The sequence below is a fragment of the Paroedura picta genome, chromosome 9 (genome assembly GCF_049243985.1).
Source record: "Paroedura picta isolate Pp20150507F chromosome 9, Ppicta_v3.0, whole genome shotgun sequence".
NCBI lineage: Eukaryota > Metazoa > Chordata > Lepidosauria > Squamata > Gekkonidae > Paroedura > Paroedura picta.
Genome location: NC_135377.1, coordinates 17,924,435 through 17,950,164, shown reverse-complemented (window position 1 = coordinate 17,950,164; position 25,730 = coordinate 17,924,435). Strand labels below are relative to the sequence as shown.

At 43.0% G+C, this 25,730-nt stretch overlaps 1 long non-coding RNA gene across 1 annotated transcript in view; it reads left to right on the top strand.

Moving 5' to 3' along the window:
• LOC143844197 (uncharacterized) overlaps positions 1 to 25,263 on the top strand; it is a 66,488-nt gene extending 41,225 nt beyond the window's left edge. Inside the window, exons 5-7 of the long non-coding RNA XR_013233850.1 lie at positions 13,466 to 13,538; positions 21,635 to 21,741; positions 24,287 to 25,263. This is a non-coding gene — a long non-coding RNA (uncharacterized LOC143844197). The remainder of the gene's footprint in view (positions 1 to 13,465; positions 13,539 to 21,634; positions 21,742 to 24,286) is intronic.
• The last annotated feature ends 467 nt before the right edge of the window (positions 25,264 to 25,730 follow it).

The window sequence follows — 25,730 nt, the reverse complement described above, 5'->3', positions numbered from 1 at the left end:
AACTAAGCAACATGTAATAGGGATACATATGACCTGAAAGCAAAAGTTGTACAATGCCCCAGCTCTTGTTTACTTATTTGTATTATTATGGCTGGTTTCAACACAAATTTCTGGATTTTTCTGTGTACCCGTACAGCTAACTATGCCTTAATTCTTGAGCTGTATAATACTGCTCAAAATACAAAATCCACACTGAAGGTCACTAGAGTGAAAAATCACAGCTGCTTTCGAGGTACAACTCTCTTCTATTTATCTTGGCCCTATGAGAAACTGTTCCCCTAATGAGCAAGGGTGATTAAGTCTAGTTTCATGTAGTATAACTTTTTTTTGTTTCTCCAGCAATTCTTTGACTACTGTTGATCAACCCTCAGCAAGGCTGAGCTATAACTGAGCGCCATAAATGTAATGTGCACACCTAATTTGATTTGAATTGCAAGGATGGCTGAGTCAGCCACAGCAGCAACCCAGCACAGACGGCAGAATTGCTGCTAATGAAATGCCACAGTTACGCTGCCAGACAAACACCATGACCACCTGGCAGTAGAGTCTTTTGGGCAGGAGACAGGCTGAGGGGCAGGAATCCACGTGGCAGTGTCCTGGTGGCTTGAGAATCTGGCTGGCTATTGAGGCCCAATGCATCTAAGCTTACTTCAGAGTAAAATATGATCTGTATTCAGATGAGTAAAAGCAGGGATTAATGTCTGAGGAATCCATTGCATTAGCCGTCTGCTTATGTTTTAGAAAATAAGTTGGATCCAATTATTCCTTTCCTGGTGAATCTTCCCCCGACTGGGCCAAGGTTCCTTGCACTGGTATAGGATTAATGAACTTACTATTGATATAGCATGATCCCGTGATATAGCTATATTTCATGTTTGTCTAATTATTTATTGAAAACATTATGACCTGCCTAAGCGACTCAGATTTAAAGTAACTAACCATGCAATACCAGCTTGTGATGACACAAAACATACCAATTCAATTAATAGGATTTATTATTATTATTATTATTATTATTATTATTATTATTATTATTATTATTACTCACTACTCTTGTTCAGGGGTGGCTCATGGCCATTTACAAAATAAAACCATAAAACCACAATAAAATTCCATTAATATACAGTTAAAGTGACTCTAACTGCACCTCAACAAAATTTCAGCCCCAGCTCGACGAAACCCCACCTGACCCTTTGCCTCAAGGTAGATGTCCAGAGAAAAATAAAAGATGTCTAAGATCTCTAGGACAGCTGAGAGCGAGGGACTCATGGATCTTCATGCCCTGGCCTCAATCAAACGTCTGGTGGAAGAAAAAAAAATCCTGTAAAAAAACAGGATTAAAACATCAGGATAAAAAAAGAGTACTATATGTATATTGTGCTGTAAGGATACTTGAGGATCTATTTTCATTAAAAGGCAAGTGAGAAATGAACATAGTGAATGCATAAGGATGGGAGCCAATCCAGACCTAGAGAAGCCTGGGTTGGTAGGAAAAGTCATTTTGTTGGCAATGGATCACCAACACCATATTTAGGCCTGATATAACTTATACTGTTTACATAAGGCTGAAAACCGGCCAGAGACCTAGCAATGGAGCCCACATGGAGGTGGTGAGTCAATACTGACTACCACCTGACCCTCCAAATCGAGATTCACAGCACTGACTATTCCCACATTCTCCTTCAAAAAACAATTCTCTACATCTCTAAGGCTGCTATAGAAAGAATTCTGGCCTTGTGTTCTCCTGATTACTAGTTTGATATTTGCAGTCATTTTTTTCCCATGGGGCAGGGAATGGAGAAGCAGACCCTGCTAGGAAATATATGAAAATAAATCAATACGATTGTGTGGGCTGCATTCCTTAGCTTGCTGCTGGCCCAGATTCAAATAAGTGTTTTGTTTCCATGGCCTTTGAAAAGTGGAGCCGAAACAAAAGGTTATAGAATAACTTTCTATATTGGTCCTGAAAAGAACAGAGAGATCTGTGATAATTCCCCCCTGTACAGGTTATTACTAAAACATCATTTCATTTATGTCCATATTAGCAACGTGTCCTCAAATGCAGTTAAACTCTTTTTAAAACGATTCATAATGAAGACCTTGCCATCGTTTGAAGCTCTTCCAGATTTTATGCAATTAGTTTAGGAGGCAAATGTCCGGATGAAACCGAACCAGACTTTATTTGTCCACTTCAGAGTATAATCTATTTGATGCTTACTAAAACAAGATCCTTAGGTGCTTGAATATTATTCAGGTCAGAGAAGCAGGGATAAAACACTGCAAGGGCGATTCCACATGGCGGTGACCATGCTGGGCTGCTGGAGGTGTGTTGCTGCAAAGTTGCATGCTCTGCAGCTTTTTGTGCCCCCCCCCAGGAAAAAAAGCAGCAGCATAATAGTTCCACAGCATTGGGGGGGGGGGGAGTTTATGTTTTTTCTTTTCGCAGGAAGGTGCAAAATTCTGTGCAATCCAACCTTCCTGCAAAATCAAAACAAATGTCCTCGTCCACCCCACGGGTGTTGTCAAGTGCTGCAAAGCTGTCCGGGGCATTTCTTGCCCTGTCCGGCCCCCTCTGGAAGTCCCGGCTCTTTCGTGTCCACACAGGTCTGCCGTGGGACAGACTCTGTTGGCCTTTGCAGTAGGCTAAGGTAACACAGAAAAATCCACGTTCCCTTTGCCTGGGGCAACTGAGGGCCTGATCCGTGGCAGGTTCATATGAAACCAGGGATTTAGCCCAAGTACGTCTGTTGAACTCTTGAAGTTAGGGGCCTTAAACTTGGTATTTGGCTCAAGTCTAATTAGTCTGAACTGTTTTAGCATCCCCAGTGTTCTTGCAAAGCTGTGAGGCATTAATCATCAAGCCAGATGATCTGTTCTTTCTAAAGAGACACCATTAATTGCAACAGATCCCCAGAGGAAGAGAGAGAAAGATGACCTAACCCCTACTGAAATGCTGGTGTAGCCCAAATGACACTATCTTATTCTCCAAGTGGTAGCAAAGTTGAGAGCTTCTTGTACAGGCTTTGTTACTTTGAAAGAACATGCACCAGAGATTCATGGAATCTTCATTTGTTTTATTGTTTATCTGTTTATTTATAATCTACTGATTAGAGCCTCTTGTGGCGCAAAGCAGCCGAAATGCTGTCTGAAGCTGTCTGTCCATGAGGTTGGGAGTTCGATCCCAGCAGCCGGCTCAAGGTTGACTCAGCCTTCCATCCTTCTGAGGTCAGCAAAATGAGTACCCAGCTTGCTGGGGGGTAAACGGTAATGACTGGGGAAGGCACTGGCAAACCACCTCGTATTGAGTCTGCCATGAAAACGCTAGAAGGCGTCACCCCAAGGGTCAGACATGACACGATGCTTGCACAGGGGATTTTTACGTTTACTGATTATTTGACAGGCAGACAGAAACATCTGTCCAGCAACCAATGAAAACAGTGTGTGTGTGTATGGGGGGGGGCAGAAGTGCCATTTTAAACCCATTATTTTGCCAGCCTAAAGTGAAAGACTCCTCCTGATTACAATATGACATACACTTAGTCACCATGCCAAGTGTAGTCATAGCTTTGAGGCTGCTGGGTGGGGGCAGGGCACAAAACATCTCCCTCCCCCTCCCCTCTTTCATTGTGGTATTTTAGCGAGATCCTGGTGGCGATTCTGCTGTATCAGAAAATAAAAAGGGAATCTCACTCAGAGATGAAACTGATTCTTCTTCTTCTTCTTCTTCTTCTTCTTCTTCTTCTTCTTCTTCTTCTTCTTCTTCTTCTTCTTCTTCTTCTTCTTCTTCTTGCTTTTAGTAGTGGTTGCATATAAGGTAACAGAAGTTATACTGAATGATAACTACTGAGTCCAGTTGCACATTTTTAAAAGCATTTCTGGATGTTTTTATATAATAATGGAGAAGAATATGGCAAGAAGACAGACCTAGTGCTGTTACAGCGATGGTCTGACTGAAGAGAAACCAAAGCCTAGAATGTACCCTGTATCCTTTCACTCCCCTAACAGTTATTTTATCACCCAGTACAGCTGACATCATAGCGATCCCTGTGGCTTTGTTTAGCAGTCATTAACAAGGCTACAATGAAAGGATTTATTGCTGTTTATGTGTCTAAAAATCTGCTCAACACCTCTTGGCTCAGATGCATAATTAGAATACGCTATAAAACAGATAATGGGGAAAAAAACAAAGGGTAAAAATCAGAGTGACTCATTGCTTAAACACAGTAATATTTAAGCTACACAATGATCCATTGGCAAATTTGGGAGTAAGGTGGGGTAGGAGGTTTCCCAGGACATATGAACAGCTGTACACATGCAAAAACAAAATGATCAGCCAAAACCTGGGTGAATTAAATCATCCCTGATGAGTTTTACTCCCAAACATGTTGAACCACTGCAGCTTTTCTTAATAATAATAATCCATTTCTTTTTTAATTGGAATAAATCTCCTTATATAAATAATTGTCAACATTCATACATCGATAATTTTTCAATAATTATCAGCAGTTATACATAACATATATTCAAAAGGAGAGTTTATGAAACTCCCAGTGCACCCTGAACTGTTTCTAGAGAACCTGTAGAGAGCCAGTTTGGTGTAGTGGTTAGGAGTGTGGATTTCTAATCTGGCATGCCAGGTTCGATTCTGCGTTCCCCCACATGCAACCAGCTGGGTGACCTTGGGCTCGCCACGGCGTTGATAAAACTGTTCTGACCGGGCAGTGATATCAGGGCTCTCTCAGCCTCACCCACCCCACAGGGTGTCTGTTGTGGGGAGAGGAATGGGAAGGCGACTGTAAGCCGCTTTGAGCCTCCTTCGGGTAGGGAAAAGCGGCATATAAGAACCAACTCTTCTTCTTCTTCTTCATAGCTTCATAGTGTTGTCATAGATTCAGGGGTACTCAAACTGCGGCCCTCCAGATCTCCATGGACTACAATTCCCAGCTGGCAGGGGCTCATGGGAATTATAGTCCATGGACATCTGGAGGGCCGCAGTTGGACTACCTCTGGCTTAACTAGTCAAACCAGGCTTGGCATGGCAGAAGGGCCTGGTACCTTCTCCAGTTCAGCATCTCAGAGAATGATATGGCTCAGACGCTTTCGCATCCGGGATCCTGGAGAGTTATTGTCAGTTACAATAGACAAGGCTGAGCTAAGACTTATTAGTGTTCCACAGCATTCATTTCCATCAGTTTTGGCCTCCCTTACTTCCTTCTGGTCCGATGTTAGAAATAAAGTGCTAGGCTCGAAGGAAATGTGGCCTGATCCCGTATGGCAGTTCTTGCCATGGCCCCCTGTGGCATATTAAGTCTTCTTGGGTGTCCTTTTAAAAGCCACAAATGGCTACTACCGTTTAAGTGCTGAGAACACAGAAGAGGAGATAAATGGGGTAACAGCTGCCATGGAATTAAAGCCCAGACAGACTGAGACAGAAAAGAAGCCTCAGCTCAAATTACAATGTAATTAGTTTTTAAAGCTCCAAGGGACATCAGTAAACCAGTTGGAATATTTGGTCCATACTCCTTTTCCTGTTGCCAGATAGCTTTCCTTCCCTGTTTATTTTCCTGGTCTGTCCAGTTTTCAGCTTGAAGCTTGCTGGAGAGGACTACAGCCTGAGAATCCATAAGATCTTCCTGCTTTCCAGCCTGGCAAAGGGTGATGAGGTTTGTTCCATTCTGTGCAATGGCCAAATACATGTTTTCCTGGGGATGTAACAACTGATTGAGGCTTTTTGCAGTGATATAAGATGACATCTGTCTGACATCTAGCTTACTGGCATTTGAGTAAGAAAATTCTGGTTTGCTGGCAGCAAGTATGGAAGTTTTGAAAGCCTGCCAGCATGTTCATTCACCCTAAACCCGTCCTTAAGGCTCATTTGAAAATGTCACTGCTAGAAAATAAACATATGAAAGGCAGTCCTAATTATGGAACAATCGGTTACTGATAACCTGTCCAAGTAACACAGAAAATGATCAGGCAACTTATATGAAAGCATCACAGTGATCAATGGAAGCTTCTTTAATGGTTAATTATTTTCCTGTTCTCAAAACTGGGTGGCTTTTTTGGAAGCATCCTCACCATCCTATCCAGTTTACCTCAGCAGAGATGTATTTAGCATATTTTATGTTGTCAGCGTTTTATCTTTACGTCTTCTAAGGCAGTGTTCCCCAACCCCCGGTCCGGGGACTGGTACTGGTCCGTAGATCAGTTGGTATCGGGCCGTGGCTCCTCCTCATTCTCCTGCCTGGCTGCTGCCTCAGGGGCTCCCCTGCCACTCTGGGGAAGGCAGCATATAAATATAAGAGATAGATTGATAGATTGATAGATTGATAGATTGATAGATTGATTTATGTGTTAAACATTTATTGGGTGATATGAACATATATGGCCATGTCAATCTGCCCCCCCTCGAAATGGCCAATGATGGCCTTGGAGGGGATGGGAGGGGGAGGGGCCTTAGGTGGGCATATACACAGCTATGCTTCCCAACCATATTAAGTGTAATCATGCCACTTCTGGGGTTTCTCAAAGCCTGAAGAATGTTTTAGGGATTTCTTGATAGAAAAAAAAGTTGAGAAAGGCTAGCATAATCATAATAGTCATCTAAAAAAAATCAAAACTTTCTAATTGAAAACAAACACTCGAAGCTGAGTAGCTAGGATGTTGCAGATACCACATGACAGCCTTCATGGAGGAGGAAGTCCTCAGCCCTAGTTCTAGTGTCTCTTCATGTCCATGGTCAGATCGAGAGAAGCTGCAATTACACATAGCAAACTGAAAGGGTTTGGCTCCAATGTGCTTCCTGTAGTGGGGGTTGGGTTAGAGCTGATGATACTTGTGAATTCTGGGAGCACTTGAGTCAGGCTGGGGCCGGGAGGAACAATTTCACTCTAGTGGCTGAAGGCATTGCTGTGCTCCACCTTGATGTGGGTGATGGGTGGCAGCCTTTGTGGCTTGTACAGGCCCATCCTCAGGTACATGATTTTGGGTAGGAAGAAGTTCATGTTGAGGCTGTATGATAACCTGCTGCTGTCATTTCACAGAGGGTCTGCACCATCTCCTTGGTGGGCAGCCAGTCTTCTCCTCCTCTGGTGGGTGGTGGTGCAGGGCACTCCTTGGGTGAAGTGCCAGGGAAACGTACGGCCTCATGGGTTCCCAGCATGAGCTTGAGCTGGGTGAAGACGTGGTCATAGGGCACCAGGTGGGCACTCATGCTCAGCACCTGGGCAGCCATGCAAGCCTAAGATGGGCACTGGGGATTGCCAAAGGGGCCTGCCACTCATGGCCCGCCAGCAACTGTGCGCAGGAGGAAGCTCTGCCTGGCATTTCCTGGCCTGGGACATCTTTCCTGTCCTATAATAGTTATTGTAAGCCATCAAAGCACAATAGACCTGTCATGGCCTCTATAACCATGAGGTTTTCATGGCAAAAGATGAGCAGAGGTAGCTTTTCCATTATTTTTCTCTTCATGAAAAGTGACAGTCTTCTTTGGTGGGCTTCCAAAGAAGAACTGACTGTGGCCAATCCTGTTTAGTTTCCGAGCTCTGATGAGATCAGGCTAGTTGAGGTTATTTTGTATATTGTGTATAATCCAATCTATGCAGATTCCAACGAAAGTCCTGTTGACTTCAGTCAAAATTGTAGTCTTAATCTCATTAACGAATTAAGGATTTTTGCTTCCAACATAGGTACATGGCACATATCTGACCCAGTTCTTTTTAAAACTGTTCCTCTGAAACCTTAGGGTCTATTGGAAGCTTATCATGGTTTACTCACTGGGGAAAAGTGGACATGTTTTTTCTAGAAAACACTTTGCTAATCTCTCCCAATCTTCTTTTCCATCTCAAAGAGAAAGGAATGGGGGTGGGTGATATTATCCCAAGTTTAACCCCTAGTATCTCAAGTTAAAGGATCCTAGATAGCAGAGTTGGTAGAAAGCTATTACTTTCTGAAATCCTGGGGTCACATTTTTCCAGGACACACTTTCTCCCCAGAAGATGATGGAAAGGCCCATGGGGATACATTATCTCCCCCCCCCCAAAAAAAAGTTCCAAAATCACTTGTAATGTACAGTGTTCTTTGGCAGATGGATTTTTGGAAAAGGACTTAATTGAATGTGTTTTTTTAAAAAGGGAAACTCTATTTCTCAGTTCTTTGAAACCATTGAGTGCACAAGACAGTTGATAGAAAGTTTGCAAGTGAAACTTGGCAATGTCAATAAATCTGACTCCACTGATATTCCTGATGGTTCTACGTCCACTTCTCAGATCTCGCAGCAACAGTTTCTACTTTGATGATTTATAGGACCTCCACTGCTTTAAGCAGTTGGCGGTAATTTATTATATGCACTAGTATTTTACCGTCTTGTGCCGCAGAAAATAAATATGTCTGAAGCTTTGTCGGGCTAGAGGCTATTTGTAACAGGAACATCTCTATTTGGTTGATCTTTTTTTTGCTTCTGGATAGTAAAGGATAGTAGAAGATATAATTCTTTGGGGCCCACATCGTGTTACTATCGATTCTACAGACCTGCACTGAAAAGAAAGACCATTCAAGTCTGTATATTAGCCAGAATTAAAAATAACGAGCAATAGTTAGAACCATTTATTTCTAACAAGCCTTTATGATATCTTATCATCGCAGCTGTTTGCCTAGTTCTATGCAAGAGTATTGATTTGAGTCTCCAGATGATTCCTCCTCCTGTGTCGTGTTATAAATAATGTATTGATGACTCACTGATGTATGATGTCAGGATGCATTTAAGATATATTTAGATTGCCAAGGGTACGACACACACAGTATTTACTGCAGCAGTTTACAAGTACATTGGCTAAAGAGTATTGTAGGAGCTGACAGTCTTATGGGCCTAGTTCTCCAATGTTATATGGAAACGTTGTAGCCCTGGATCATTTGGGGTAAGGGCTTTTCTATGCATGCTAAAGGTAATCATAGCTGCAAACCAAAAGTGGCCCACAAAATGGGGGCTGGAAATTGCTGGATTCAAACACCCATGAAATGGTATCTTAATTGCCCAGTGATGAATATGAATGAAAATCAAAGTTCAACTAAGCATGAGTCATCACAGCTTAATGGCTATAGACAGAGCTTTTATATCACCTCAGTTCATTTCAAACACAACATTTCTTCAACTAGTTCATACATTTCACTGAGAAGTCATTAAATGCCAGGTCATACATGCATAAAAATTGACAGATGACTATCAGCTGAATGTGTCATGGAATAGAGGACACTGGTCGCCATTGGCAAATGAAATGCTAATAAGCAGCAGACCTTTAGAATTGCAAGATCAACCTTGCAAGATCAGTCCATGAGGTCATCTAGACTAGTCCTTGTGAAGTTCACAAGCGATGCTAGAAAGCAGTGGCTTACCCTCACTGATAGGCCAGTGATACTGGTATTTATAATAGGTTGTGCCAGTTTCTATCAATTCCATCCTCAGGGCTTGGGACACCTCTAAAGAAAGGTATTGATACTTAGTACTGGCATGTACCGTCACACACAAACAAGCCCTGGCATTTTGGGATATGAAAAGAGTCCAGGATGGCTAATTCCATTTCTTTTTGATTTCAAGTGTCACTTATTTTAGTTCACTTCATTTTGTTGGGGTCATCAGAGAGCTCCTTTTTTTTTACACCCCGCTTTTGTGATGGGTTCAAGATAATATCTCCCTGTAAATCTAAATGAATAGGTAGTGCTTGAATAAATGAATATATTGTCTCTCTGTGTAAAGTGCTGTGAAGTTGCAACTGATCTATGGTGACCCTACCCATGGGCAAGAGACTTCAGAGGTGACAATGCCTAGCTGGTTCTTATTTAAAGAACTCCTTTTTATACATTATGATCTTATTCATAATGATCTTATTCATAATGTTTCCAGGGAACAATCAATGGCCATTATTTATTACACAGCACATAAATATCATCACACACATAAATAACACACTAATGCTGCGTGTGTTAATTACTGGCAAGTCCCTTCTGACTTATGAAGACACTATGAATTAATAAAAAGAGCCTCTTGTGGCGCAGAGTGGTAAGGCAGCCGTCTGAAAGCTTTGCCCATGAGGCTGGGAGTTCGATCCCAGCAGCCGGCTCAAGGTCGACTCAGCCTTCCATCCTTCCGAGGTCGGTAAAATGAGTACCCAGCTTGCTGGGGGGTAAATGGTAATGACTGGGGAAGGCAGTGGCAAACCACCCCGTATTGAGTCTGCCATGATAACGCTAGAGGGCGTCACCCCAAGGGTCAGACATGACCCAGTGCTTGCACAGGGGATACCTTTACCTTTACCTTTATGAATTAATAGCTTACCAAACATCCAACTGTTGGCAGCCTTCCTCTAATCCTGCAAATTGAGGGCTGTCACTTCCTTGATTGAGTCAATCTATCTCATGTTCGGTCTTCTACTTTTCCTGCTGCCTCCAACTTTTCCTAGCACTGTTGTCTTTTCCACCACCTCTTGTCTTCTTATAACGTGCCCAAAGTAGGATAACCTCAGTCATTTTAGCTTCTAGGGCGAGTTCAGGTTTCATTTGATCTGGAACCCATTTATGTGGTTTCTTCCTCCACTTTTCATTTGGTTCAATTAAGTGTGGGATCCCTAAGGAACTTTCTCTTTTCTTTTGAGGCTGATATCTTTGCTCGTAATGAAAGTGGGGAGGCAGGGGAAGAAAGGAGGAAAGGAAAAAGGAAAAATATATCTCACTTTCCTTTCAAGGTGATTAGGGCCGTATAGGAAGGTTTTTTCCTCCTCTATTTATTCTCACTACTGTCTTGTGAAGTATTTTAGGCTGGCAGAAGGTGATTGACCCAAAATCTCTACAGAGATCAGTTCACTTGGAGAAAATGGCTGCTTGAAACATAGTCCATGGCTTTATATAAATATACTGCCTATGTATGTGGAGAAATATGTACATCAATCAGAGATCTATCTCTGAGATCAGAGCCAGAAGAGGAAGTTATTTTTATCCTGTACAGATTGTATAAGGGTTTTCTACAGTTCTTTACTGTATTGGATCTTTTTTCTTTATAAAAGTTTTTTGTAATTGTTCTTATGTTCTCGAACTGTGTCAAATATTTCCTTCCTACAGTCTAATGCTGTTTAAGAGTACAAATTCACTAGACAAATAATCCTTTGCTTTGACACGTTCCTTGTCAAACCATGGCTTTCTAGTTTTGTTCAATTTCTGGTGATCTGGATAAGATTCTTTAAATAGGACAGTTTTTAACCTGTCCACAAATAAGCCATAAACAGAAACAGGATTCTGTGTGGCATCCACATTTGAAAAGTCCTTACAGATGCTAGACAGATATTCTGCAGCTATGACTTTCTTCAGTTTTAGATCAAGTTAAACTGAGCACTTAATCTGACACCCAATATGATTTGTTGAAAGAATCTGGATGGGGAGTTCTACTTCAAGGAAACAGTGATTACAGGGGGACATAGTTGCAAAAGAAGTGGAAAATGGTCACCTTCCAAGAAAGGGAGAACCTGAAACCCCCTGACTTTATTAAGAGAAGCTCCCTCAAGCAACATGTAGTCAATTGCGCTAGCTCTAGTACTGGCCATGAATGTAAATTCACCTGGATAAAAATCATTTAGTGATCCATTTAGTATTGTAGTTGTTTGGTGTGAAGTCATGTCTGACCCATCGCGACCCCATGGACAATGATCCTCCAGGCCTTCCTGTCCTTTACCATTCTTCAAAGTCCATTTAAGTTTGCACCAACTGCTTCAGTAACTCCATCCAGCCACCACATTGTCTGTCATCCCCTTTTTTTTTTTGCCCTTGATCGCTCCCAGCATTAGGCTCTTCTCCAGGGAGTTCTTCCTTCTCAGGAGGTGGCCAAAGTATTGGAGTTTCATCTTCAGTATTGGGCCTTCTAAGGAGCAGTCAGGGCTGATCCATTTAGTATAGATAGACTTAATTTATAGGTCATGGATGCCAACAAGCAAGTTAGAGCATGGATCTTTGGATAGGTGGGAAAGTAAATTATAAGCACCCACCTCAGCATGATTGTAGGCTGATAAATTATACTTGGCACAGAGCGCATCAGGGCATTAAAGTCCCCCACTACTAAAATTTGGGCATCAGGATGTTCCTGCCTAGTCATCTGAATATACTGCTCCAGTGCCTGGTAAAAGGCTGTGGAATCAGCTGTCTTACACTGCGGTGGAAAGTATACATTGAAAAACAATATTTACCCTGAATCCCAATAAATCAGGATAGCCATAGCTAAATGTAAAAGAGGATCTAGTGCAATACATACAGCTCTCAATTGGGTGGAAACCAAAATGCCTAGACTTCCCTTTAGCCTCCCAAAACCTAGACCTAGAGTAGCCTCTAGTTTAAATGAATTATAACCATCAAGTTCCAGATCAGCCCTAGTCCAACTCTCTTGCAAAGCTATGATATCATAAGATGGGTGGCTAAAAAGAATCTTGGAGTTGCCTGATTGGACCCGGGTCCAACCTGCCATATTACAGGACAGAATTTCTAGTAGTTTGGCTGGGCTTCTACATGTGGCCCATTTTTGCTCAACATTATGAGCATCTACAGCTAGAATGAACGCACACAGTGTACTTTGCTAAAAAATCAATCCAGGAACACCATGGAAGTAATATCAATGGCTCTCTATCAATAATAAATAGACTTCAGCATGCTCTTAAGTCCACTGTGTGTTTCATCCAAGAGTTTCTACAAACCATTCCGCCTCAGGGACAACCCCAGGGGAGAAAGACAAGACAGCATTTCTGCAACTGCAGAAAGGTAGAGGGGAGCCAGATTTCTCTGGTATCCCAACTTTATTTTGCTTTGTAAATAAAGAAAAACATTTCTACTTCAAAAGGACTGTGCAACTTGATATGGGGGGGGAGATGTCATTGTGTATGTCAGTTAGGTTAGCGATCCCCAGCCTGTGGGCTGCGGACCACATGTGGTCCGTCGGCTAATTGGAGGTGGGCCCCGAAGGACGCCTTCTTCCCCCCCCCCCCTGCCCTTTACAACACACTTCGGGTGTCATTGTCTCCCATCACTCCCAGATGGGACTATCTCGTTGCAGAGAAATAAGCTCAGGGTTCCCATTGATTTGTCATTGTCATGAGTTAAAATTTCCATGAAAATAAAATGTTCCTTATGTTCATTGTTGTGGCGTGTCTGTATCTTATTTTGAAGGGATGTTTAAACATTACCATAGCGATCAGAGAGTGCTAGGGCAGTGGTTGAGAGCAGAGTAGTAAACTACCCCCCCCCACCGGGCCTCAGTAAAAGGCGTTGAGTGGTCCCTGGTGATAAAAAGGTTAGGGGCCAGTGAGTTAGGTGACTAGCCTCCAGGTGAAGCTTGGGGATCACTTGGAATTCCAACTATTCTTTAGACTGCAGAGATCAGTTCCCCTGGAGACAATTGCTGACGGAGGGTGGACTGATGATGTCTCTCCCCTCTCAGAACCCCACTTTCCCCAGGCTCCAGCCTGAAAAAACCTCCAGGAATTTCCCAAGTCAGAGCTGGCAACCCTAGTGTAAGTAAAATGTCAACATTTTTTCATATATAATTGGTGAAGGTTTCCCCATGTGTGCATGTATTGCTTGCACACACAGTGAAGAAATATATTTGCGGCCATCACATACATGAAAATATGAAGGTGCCAGACTCTTGGTCCATCAGGGGGTTGAGCAGACCAAGAGATCCAGTTTGGTATAGTGGATAGGAGTGCAGATTTCTAATCTGGCATGCCAGGTTCGATTCTACACTCCCCCACATGCAGCCAGCTGGGTGACCTTGGGCACGCCACGGCACTGATAAAACTGTTCTGACTGAGCAGTGATATCAGGGCTCTCTCAGCCTCACCCACCTTGCAGGGTGTCTGTTGTGGGGAGAGGAATGGGAAGGTGACTGTAAACTGCTCTGAGCCTCCTTCGGGTAGGGAAAAGCAGCATATAAGAACCAACTCTTCTTCTTCTTCTTCTTCTTCTTCTTCTTCTTCTTCTTCTTCTTCTTCTTCTTCTTCTTCTTCTTTTTCTTCTTCAAGTTTTCAAGCTTCCTGTTCTCCCTCAGCCGCTGTCAATATTCCTTTGCTCACAGTCCTAAATAGGCTCCATTTTTAGCATCTCTCTCTCTCTTGATTAAATTATGAAGTCATATTTTTATGTACTTCAGAAAGCACTATGTAAAACCTTAGCTCTTCTGATCTAACGTGGGGCGTGAGGACCAAAATCCTGATATTTCACTAAACATTTCCTGCCCACAGAATCCTGATTTGCTTGGTGAAATGCCTGCATTTGGACTTCCACAGCAGATTGTGGTCAATTTGGAGACTTTCTAAACCAGCAGGCAGTCTTCGCACTTGACTTTGTGTGTGGTGGGAGGGGGTATGCAAGACCGAGAATAAGCAAGCTCCTTCTCAAACAAATTGGGAGTTTGTTGGTGATGTCTGACTACAGTTGTGAATGTTCTGCGTTCTGCAGGGGGTTGGACTAGATGACCCTGAAGGCACCTTTCAACTCTGTGATTCTGTGATTTAATACAGTGTCAATGCCCCTCATTGAGAACCTACTCACAACCATTTTAGGGAATTGCAGCTTCACTCACTTCTCAGTCCTCCAATTACAACATCCCTTCTCCTTGAGAACATTCATCTGGTATCTTCCTCCTTGTTCCCTTCTCCCAGGCACATGGCTGTGTCTTTTACCATCCGGTTTCCTGTGCATGGAAACAGCCTCCCCCTCTCAATCTGTGAAGGCTTCTCCCTTTATATCTCCCTCAAATTGGTCTATATCTGCAGAGCCTTTCTTAGGCCACTCCAGTCACTTCTCTTGCTGCCAGTAAACCCCTCACTATCCAGTGACATGCCTAGGGTGTTGAAGACAGTTCAGGGAGGACGCAGAAGAAAGCCCCTTGCTTAAATTCATTTCAAAAGTGCCATACCACATTCATAAAAAGGTGCTATGAGAACAGAGATAGAGCAATAAAAGGGCAGCCCGAATCCAGTTTTAAGAGGTTGGCTGTCCTTTTAAGCTAAAATGAAACCAAAGCCACTTCCTTTCAATTCATCTGACATCTCTTTTCAGTTTTCGCACCAGGTATAAAGGTTTACAGTGGGATCAAAAGAGTACTTAACTGGGTTGGATCCTCTGTTGCAGCAACAGAGCATGAGAGTTGCTTGTTGTTGTTCTGTTTGTGCAAGTCACAATGCGAGCTCTCACATAATGCATCCCTTTCCATCCTGCAAAAATTACATGGCAGAATATGTGTGGCACACAGGCAAAAGAAGACCAGAGCCTGTCTAAAACGAATGTAAAATCAGTGGTGAGTGTCTGCTTGCAAGGGGTGGAAATTTTAACAATATATGGTACTATCACAGCAGCTGGGGGGTAGGAGAAACCTCTCGAATGCAGCTTTCCCAGGCAACCCCACCAAGCCCAGTCTGGGAATGAGGTCTGTAGCTGACCTCCAAGGTTTTCCCAACACCTGGCTTCACATTATGTTTCTCGACATATCCTCCATCTAGGTCTATACACTTCTGAAGATGGTATTTCCATCTCTCTAATTCAGGCTTTCTCAACCAGGTTTCTTGATGGCCATGGAAGGGTTTCCCAAATGGATGGGATTTAGTTAATTTTTAATATATGAAACATTTATTTATTTATTTATATTTCTTATCATGGTCTTGGAGCAGCTTACACGATAAGTTAAAAACCAATACAATAATTTTAATGTTTTAAAATACATTAAATCTAACTGTAAATGTCACTCCTGCTCTCCCTATGGGTGATATGACCATTTATGGTCATGTTGATCTGCCCCCCCCTTCCCAAAATGGCCAATGATGGGCCTGGAGGGGGTGGGAAGGGGAAGGCCCAGGTGAGCATATACACAGCTATGCTTCCCAACCATATTGGGTCATATAACCCATAGGACTGGAACCCCACCAGCAATACTTTTTGACTTACCCTCCTACTTGAGCCAAAAATCATAGTCTGAATCATAGCCTGCATTATAACCTGAGGCTGAAAGTTGTAGTATAGTTAACATTAAACAAAAGTTGTGTTAAACATCTCCTTAAAAATGACAGAAACCCATGCATGAATGATACGCTGTCTCGTAACCAAGCACAGTTTGTCTTCTTTCCTGTGGCACAAAATCAATTTCATGCAGAAGCTCACTTATTGGCACAGGTAACAGATTAACAAAGGAAAGGCATCAAACACCTCCAAAGAGTGTGGATCCTGCCAGCCACTCCCTGCTGGGTCATAGATCAGATCATTATGGTAGATGAACAGACAGAACCATCCATTAAGATTATTAAAGATTTCCTTTGTCAGGAAAGCCTGGAAGAATACTACTAATCATTCTTACAAAGAAAGAGAGCGTTTAGACACCAATAGCGATGAAATGTGGATTCGCAAACCCTGGGATAGGTTTGTTATCACTGTTGCCCCTTTAAAAAGGGGCTAGAGCAGGTCGTCTCCTGCTCCTAGGAGACAAAACTCCATGTTTCTCTGAATTATTTGTTTTTGCTACATAAGTTGTTGCTCTGTTAGCCAACTGACCATGAACAGGTCCATGGCCTGCTCTTGTGCCTTTAACATCAGCGTTGACTGCGAAAGTCTGTGGTCATTTTCTGAGGCATGAGACCAAACATGACTGCCAATATCTGCAGATCAGGCTGCTGTTGAGGGCTCACAAGTACAGACCTATCAACAGCTATCGGTGGCTGAAGCGCACAACTCTAGTTGTTATCTGGAGGAGATTTGCAGGGTGTGGCTCTCTCAGCCCACATTTGTTCTTGCAAATGCTGGCAGGGGCTCGTGGGAATTGTAGTCCATGAACATCTGGAGGAACGCAGGTTGACTACCCCTGTTGTAGAGAATTCCATAGCAGGAATTAGGTGAGTTGATGAATAGAACAGGAAAGAGGAAGGACAAGCTGAGGACACTTTACCCTATTCATTGTGGTCCATGAGCTGCCATACCTTGTAGATAAGCTTCTAAGATAGGATAAAGGTTATTTCCCTCACCTGGATGGCCTAGGCTAGCCTGATCTCACCAGATCTCAAAAGATGAGAAGAATTGACCCTGGTTAGTACTTGGATGGAAGACCACTGAGAAAGTCCAGGGTTGCTATGCAGAGGGAGACCTCTGAGTCTCTTGTCTTGAAAACCCTGTTGACTGTGGCTTGATGGCACCTTCCTCCATGAGTTGCCTGGGAGTAAGGGTTTAACTAAACTATACATGTAACACACAAGCCGAAATGGCCATGAAGAGTCTGTTTGCCACATTGTCGAGTGCCACATACTGAGAATCCCTCCTCCCCTTTGCTTGTGCTCTGAATTGAGCCCTGCATGGCTGAGTCACTTGAGACAGGGCACGATACAAATTTAAATAATAAATAAAATAAACAGAAATTAGTTCCCTCAAGCAAGTCAGGTTGACTCATGACACATATATCGATGACAAGTTTGGCAGCTGTTTCACTTCCCAAAGATTCTGAATGTTTGGAAATATATGCTCCCCAAAGACTTTGGATTCGCTAATGAGATTAGTTCGGACCTTCCCTTGATAATTTTTCTTTTTGCCATGTGGGAAGACGCATGTTTAGACCCCTGACATTTTAGTACATTACCCCAAAAGAAATTCTAGCTGTTTGTCGGAATAGAAACATCCCCATGAGTGTCCCAAGATACGCTTGGATCAGTTTATCTGCATGTGTTTCTTCACAACACACTTTGGGGACCAAACTCTCACACAGCCATCTGAGCACTTCCCTAATTCATTTGAAATCCTCTGACCCTGCTCTCCGTGCATCCGCAGCTCCAAGGTACTGCATACAAATGTGCCATCTTGCTGGTAGGAAGCATTATTCAGTATTCCTGCAGGAGCATCAATCACCTTAATCCAACTGACCTATGACTACCGCCGTCTGCATTCATCTGGGGCCATCCTGTTCCGCTTCATCGTCTAGACTTCAGGATTCTGATAAGATTGCCCCCCCTAATCATGAAGTTACGATGGTGTTTGAAACTGAAAAGCAAAAAATAAAGAGAGATTAATCCCTTCTGGATCATCCCTCTAACAACCTGGTTTTAAAAAGTCATTAGTCTTTACAGTATGTTTTCCTTTCCTTAATTTTCTGGATAGACCGAATTTTCAATTGGGAAGCCGTCACAGACCATTTTGTCTCCTTGGATATCCCCCTCCCCCCTGTTAATTGGTGCCATATTTTTGACCTTCTGAACGGGCTCTAATAAGAGGGTTGGCAAGGGAAGTGATTGTGCCATATGAAGTGAAGTGAAATAAACTTAAATCCACTTGAGAGAAGTACGGCTTCCATATTGCTTGCGCAGAAGGAGAGAAAAGAGTGGGTTCAGGGTCAGCTGCTACTGGATGGGCTGTGAAATGGTTGTGCCAAGATGATCCAAGTTATGCACCAAGAAAAGTTGGATGGCGGGATCTGCACAAGCACGTTTGGTTTGCATACAGAAAAAACGTTATCATGCGTGCTAAGAAGACAAGCTGTGGATGCCAAGAAACCCTGAGTTCTATCAACTAGTGTTTATGACTTAACACTATTCATATGCAAGATGACTTTAGTAGTTCCATTATTTCAATGTGGAGAATAACTTTGCATAGGATTGCACCATTATTCTCACAACAAATCAGTGAGGTAGACCTGATACAGGGAGAGGGAGTGAGGTAGGTCTGATACAGGGAGAGAGAAAGATAAGGGCCCAAAATCACTCTACCACATGGGTTAGGGAGCAAACCTATAGAGGTCTACTTGTACTCGAAAGCTCACGCCCAATAAATCTTTGTTGATTTTAAAGGTGCTACTGTAGTCTGATTTTATTGTAACACATCCTATGCTATTCAGTGGGTCATAGAAAAGCAATTGTATCTCATTATCTTTTTCACATTCACAGTAGCACAGGGGTGTTTTTTTCAGATACAATTGCAAAATGAATTTAAATCATGCAACCCATTAATGGTACATTCCATAGCTATATTTTCGCGGTGCTGCTTTGTTAAAAATTATAGTAATGTTCTATGGGTTGCTGCAGCTATTGCTCTACTGCTTATGTAAGCAGAATGGCATTAAATACATGAGCAGGAATGTATTTTAGAAGAGGGATGAGATGTTTATGCCATAGGTGATAGGAGAAGAGTAAGCAATGCAAAGCATGTAATACCTGATATACCACGGTTGGGTGCTGAAATCAGTGGGAAGCCTTGATTTCTAGGCCCTGCTTCTTCGCTCTCCAAGGTAAATGGTTAACCACTGTAAAACTGGATTCTGGGCTAGATGGACTCACATTCTAATGGAACAAGATGGAGGAGAACAGGAAACAGAAGGGCATAGATGAGCGGAATGATGAAGAAATGGGTAAAAGGTGTCTTGGAGCAGAGGCTGAGAAAGCAGTCTTCAAGGGATTGCAAGGGAGTCATGTTTGGAACAACAAAGGAACTAGTGAAGATCTCAGGAACTAGTGAAGATCTCAAGACTAAAAAGATAAATTGGGTATGCTAACGAAGGGGGAAATTTGGAAGACCTAATTTGAAACTTGGTGTGATAAGAAAAAAGGAGGAGTCAAAATACTGCCAAGATCGTGAAGCACAGAAGACACTTAGCCAAATACCTTACGCGTAATTTAGCACATAATTACACATTTTATTAAACATATAATTATCAAGAGCATAATTAAAGAGAGTCAAAATTGCCATGAATATTTTACATGATTGGCAACTAGGTAGTGTGTGTCTTAATGAAGAAAAAGTATACTACCAAATAACTATTATCTTCCAAGCTTTCTCCTCCAAGTCTATTTGGCTTGCCTTTTTCATCATGTCTGCCCTGCCTCTGCCACCTCAGGAGGTAGGCTTGACTTGAAAGGACTCCCTTAAAACCTCAGAAAGAGAAAGGAGGGGGTTCTATTTCACCCTGCTCCAACTCCTCTCAGCCAGCTATGACCTGGACTCAGAGGGTCTCTTCTTCCTTGACCTCTGAGCGGGAGCTCCATTTTTTTCTTCCATCCCCTTTCAACCTGCCCCCTCCCCTGCCTAATGGCTGCTTCCCCTATCCTTGTGCTATAGGGATTGACTTGTAGCCTGCTGGTTCAGTCCTTGAGCATCCCTACCTATCCCTGAGCATGTTTCTTGCCTACCTATAGCTGTTCTGGCTGGGCTTCAGTGAGCATCAGACTGTCTACTCCCAGTTCCCATGTGCTCCCTGGTGCTGGGGGGCCACCTCCTCTGCTGTCACTGTCTGTTTCCTAGAGCTGGGCTCTGCGTTGGCCTGATGTGTTGCTGCTGCCTGATGACCAATGGCCCTACTGGCACCCCTGGCACGCCTCCACTGTTACTTCTGCTGACCCAATGGAGGTGGGCTCCTAGGAAGTCTGGATGTTGAGACAGTCTGCAGTTCTGCTTGCCTTCCACACCCCTTTCCTCTCCCAGGAGTTGTTGGCATGGGCAAGTACAGGCACAGGCTTGTCTTTTCTGGCTGTGGTGGCACTGCGAAATTACTATGCTGCTCACCTTGCCACTTGATCCAGCTCAGGACACTCCCACCCCCCTTGGTAGATGCCTTGATGCCACCTGAACTTTTTTTCTTAAAGGGAAGATATCTTATTTTTGGAAGTAAGGTCATTCCCCCAACTTTTATATAGTCAGGGGTTGGGGATGGAAAGATTGCATAATACAAAATCAGGATTGGGTTGTTTTTGTTTTTTTGTGCAGAATAGTAGAGTATCTAAAGGTACATCTGCAACCTTCGTACAGGCAGAGCTAATAAGGACTTAATAAGGGCTTGCATACATGTTGCCTTACTGAAATATTGGCATAAATGCTTCTAACAATGAGCTTAGCAAACTGAGCTCTGATGCATTAAAGACACAATGATGAGTCCCGGATTGCACATTATAGTAATATTCTTTCCCTTTATTGAATTACAGATGGATTGACAGGCCCACCGATCCCCAGGTTTAATTTACGAGACTGGATTTTTAAGATCGACGCGTGTTATGATAGGCAATTAATATTACAGTCTGAGTTCTCCCCTTTGTTAAAATTAACCAAGACCAATCATGAAAGAACTACATATTTAGATAGTATTGCTTCAAAAAAATCTCAGACTGGCCTACACTGCTTTGTGATTCTGGACCATGATGTCGGCCTTTCTTACAGGAAGGTTTGCCCAGATTCCCAAAGAATTATGCCCGTTTATGTGATGACCCATTTCCAGAGGACATACAACATTATGTATTATTCTGCCCTCTTTTCAAAGAACCCAGAACCAAATTCCTAGGCAAGATCTTAGCAACTTTTCCCACTTCTTCAGATCCTGAAAATCCTCATTTCAGTTATTTGATGATGATCCCTCTATATCTAATAAGTAGCACTCTTTCCTCTGGCTGCTAGGAAGTTCTAGAAACAAAAATTATAGAAACAAATATGTCATCTTTATTAAACTATGGGTTTCTTGTTAGTCTCACACAGTTTCATTGAACGAATTTATTTCTCCAATATCTATGCTTTAATCTGAACTTTGTATTTTATATTGTGTACATATATGTATTTTATATTGTATAGATTTTCATTTATTTAATGTTTTATATTGTAGGGCCTACGGCTGTACACAATGAATTCAGCTCATTCACTCACCTTTTACCACCCTCAATCCTCACCCTGCATTTTTGTGAATGCAAGCAGGGGGCACTCCTGCCCACGGTAAGTGACTATACATAGCTGATGGGCAACATTTGGCTTGGTGAATCAAAACATGGGCAAAATGGTTGAAGCCTACAGATGTACACAGCTAGTACTAGAATTGCACGCAAGCTAAACAACCTGCAGTTTAAGGTCTCTGATTATGAGGGCCCTCTAAATACTAGAAAAGTACTAAAATACCATTATTATTAATGCGATAAGGGGCCAATTACATTTATTTATTCAGTTGCTATACCCCATCCTCTCGGTGCAGCTGTCTTAGGGCGGTTTATAACATGAACAATCGACAGTCATAAAACAATTAATAACAGTTTTTTAAAAACCCATTAAAATGAACCAGTACACTGTGGCTGCCAGATTTGCTGACTTGAACAGCTCTGCTCCTGTCTCAGCCCAGGATGGGAAAGGGTTACGGAGGAGATCCCTATTGATAGCATCCTAACTCCTTGGCCTCAACCAAATGCCTGGTGGAAGAACTTCATATTGCAGGCCCTTTGTAACTAGAACAGGAACAAGGGCAGTTTCTGCAGAGTTTGCAGTTCTTTTGGGAGCTCGTTCCACCAAGTCAGGGCTGGGACCAAAAAGGCCAACCGTACATCTCTTGGACCAGGAATCACAAGCCTGTTTGCATTGGTGGAGCAGAGCACTCTTCGGGGTATATAGTCAGTAAGGTGGTCCCTCAGATACTCTGGTGCCAGCCTGTGAATGGCCTTAAAGTACAAATAGCTGGAACCTGATCTGGAATTCAACAAAAATCCAATGCAGCTACTTGTGTACAGGTTGTAAGTGAGCCCTGAAGGGTGTTCTGGTGAGGACCCAGTTTGGACTAGCTGCAGTTTCCAGATCAGGGAAAAGGGCGGGCCTGCATAGAGTAAGTTTCAGTAGTCCAATCTGGAGGTGACTGTCACATGGATCACTGTATCCAGGTGTTCCAGGGCCAGATAGGTCACTAGTAGCCTAGCTTGGCAAAACTGTGCTACCCATGTGACTTGAGCCTCCATGAATAATGAAGCATCAAAGATCATGCCCAGGTTCCTAGTGAATTGTGCAACCATCAGCTGCATCTAGGCATCTAGGCAAGGCAGTCACACTTCCTCTCCTGGCCCTTTCCTACCCAGTGACAGGACCTCTGTATTGGAGGGATTGAGTTTCAGCTGGCTCTGCTTGATCCAAGCTGTCACTGCTTCCAAACAGCTGGCCAATGTTTTCAGCGGTGAGTCCAAGTGGTAATCCATCATGTTGTAGAGTTGGGTGCATATTGATGGTGCTCAAGTCCAAATCCCCAGACCAGCAGGGCAAGGCGGTACATGGAAATGTTAAATAACATGGGGGATAGCATCACACCCTGTGGAACTCCACAAGGGAGTTGACAGTGGCATAATTGCTTATCACCCAGAGCAACCCTTCGTCTATGACTATGGAGGAAGGAGTTCAGCGACTGAAGGGCTGTCTCTCATATTCCAGCATGATGAGGTGATGAGAAATAAGCTCATGGTCTTCCACATTGAACGCTGCCATGAGGTCCAGCAACACTAACAGTGCCAATCTGCCTCAATCCATCTGATGATGAGGATTGACCAGAGCTGTTTCAACCCCATGGCCAGGACAGAAACCAGACTGGAATGGGTCCAAAACTGAAGCTTCCTCTAGGCACTCTAATAACTGGTCTGCAGCTGCCTTTTCAACCCCCAGAGGTGCAAGTTGTGAGAAAAGGAGGTAGTTGGCTGGGCTCTGCAGATCCAGAGATGGTTTCTTCTTTAGGGCCTCAGTCAGGATGTCTTGTATATATCACAGGGTTTAAGACACAGACACGCAGAGACTTTAATTCAGAATTGGACAGTGATATTGTTTTTCCCAATTTTTAAAGCTGTGGCTGCAAAAGTAGTTGCGAGACAACCTGTTGATGTGTGTTTGTGTTTCTGTGCGTACTGCATGACAGGGAATTATAAAGTGCAGGAACAAAAATAGTCCAGGGTCTAAATATAACAAGCTTTAAAGCACTCCTGGAAGAACCAGATCAGGTAAACTATAAGAGGACTCTGCAGATCCTGCTTGCAGGAGAGGAAATAATTGGGAAGAGATTCATAACATATAAATGACAACTAATCATAGAGAATTGCACAAGCTATCAAGTGCCCAAAGCTATCAAGGTTGCCATCTCCAGGTGGGAAAATTCCTGGAGATTTTGGAGGATGAGACCTGGAAAAACTGAATTTGGGGAGGGGAGGAACTTCAGAGGGTTCCCCTTCTAAAGTAACCATTTCCGCCAGAGGCTCTAAACCAGGGGTAGTCAAACTGCGGCCCTCCAGATATCCATGGACTACAATTCCCAGAAGCCCCTGCCAGCATTCGCTGGCAGGGGCTTCTGGGAATTGTAGTCCATGGACATCTGGAGGGCCGCAGTTTGACTACCCCTGCTCTAAACTCTACTCTGAAGAACAGCTGTAACTATGGGAGATCCTTGCCCCTCATTTTGGGTAAGCAATCATAACATTTGCCTCAGATCTGACCACCGACAAGGTGTTCTTTAAAATTTACACCACAGCATCTCTGAAGAGAATAAGAGAAGATGGCATGAGGAATTCCTACGATGACTGTGCAAAAGGTTGAGAGCAAGAAGGGTAACAAACTGTCACTACTGAGAGCTCCCCTCTGAAGTGTGGCTGGCTCTAAGGAGGAAGGGGAAGAAATGAAATTAAACTCTTCATGTTTTCTCTCAAGATGTAAAAGCTAAGGATATGTACCTTCTATGGTGACTGCACAACTTCCTACCTCTATTGCTTATTGAATCCTGAATTGGCTTCCATTCTAGGTTTCATCTTCCAATAGGTGAATTTTGTAATGGTAATTTTCAATGACATCGGAGCTTTGTTTCCTCCCAGTAGCCCACCAGATGTCTTGATGGATTAGGCAGATGAGGGACTGTTTGGGCCCTCTTTCCTCTCCACAGCAGGGCTACCATTAATGTTTATTTCAGCCTACTGGGAATGTTAATACATTTACTAGGTAGTCAGTAGTGGGGGCCCTGAGCTGGATAGTCCTGGATAGTCCAGGCTAGCTGGCTGCCATCAAATCTTGGAAGCTAAGCAGGGTCATCCCTGGCTTGTATTTGTATAGGAGACCTTCAAGGAATACTAAGGTTGCAACATGGAGGCAGGAATTGTCCCTTGCCTTGAAAACCGGTCTCCATAAGTGGGCTCCCACTTGTCAGCAATTTCCCCAGCCACTAGTTGAGTCAGGACTACGATTCAGAACAAAAGGAGGTTATTCTAATTACACCAAGAGCATCTACCTAGTAGCACAACAACAATAAAATTCTTCTTTTTCCCCCAGGCCTTACCTGCAGGTGATTCATACAGCTTTTGACCTGTGCTAACAGTTTCCCTGGTCACTGGGTTGAGGTGAGAGGTAGATTATAGAAGCAAAGTCTTCTGCAGGTAGTAGACACACAGCCAACAATCAGATTATCTTTCAGCAATGCTGTCAAGGATTGCCTACCCACTAGATATATTTAGATTGCAAACTGACCGAATCCACCTGATGGACAGGAAAGTCCCCCTTTACTGTTGCTTCTCCCCCCCCCCCCAATAATAAGATGTCAGTCTTGGTAACAGCTTAGTTTACTTCATGAGCTTGGCCTGTGTTTCAAGTCTCTTTAATGTACTAATCCAAAGTTTCAATGGAAGTATTTCCTGAATGCTCAGCTCCAGAGCACATCTGACAAAGTCGTATGTTGTAATTAACATTTGAAAAATGTTCTCCTAAGATTATGCTGCTCTTCCAATTATTATGCTGCATAAACCAGAAAGATGAAACAGCCAAACAGCAGCTATTCTTGCACAGGAAACCACAGGCATATTTCAAACTAGTCATTCAAAATTGGGGGGGGGGTCATTAATGTTGAAGTTTAAAATATATCACTTCCAGGGAAAACTTGGCAAAAAATTACTCCAAAATGTTTTAATTTTTTCACTTCTGTAAAGTGGATT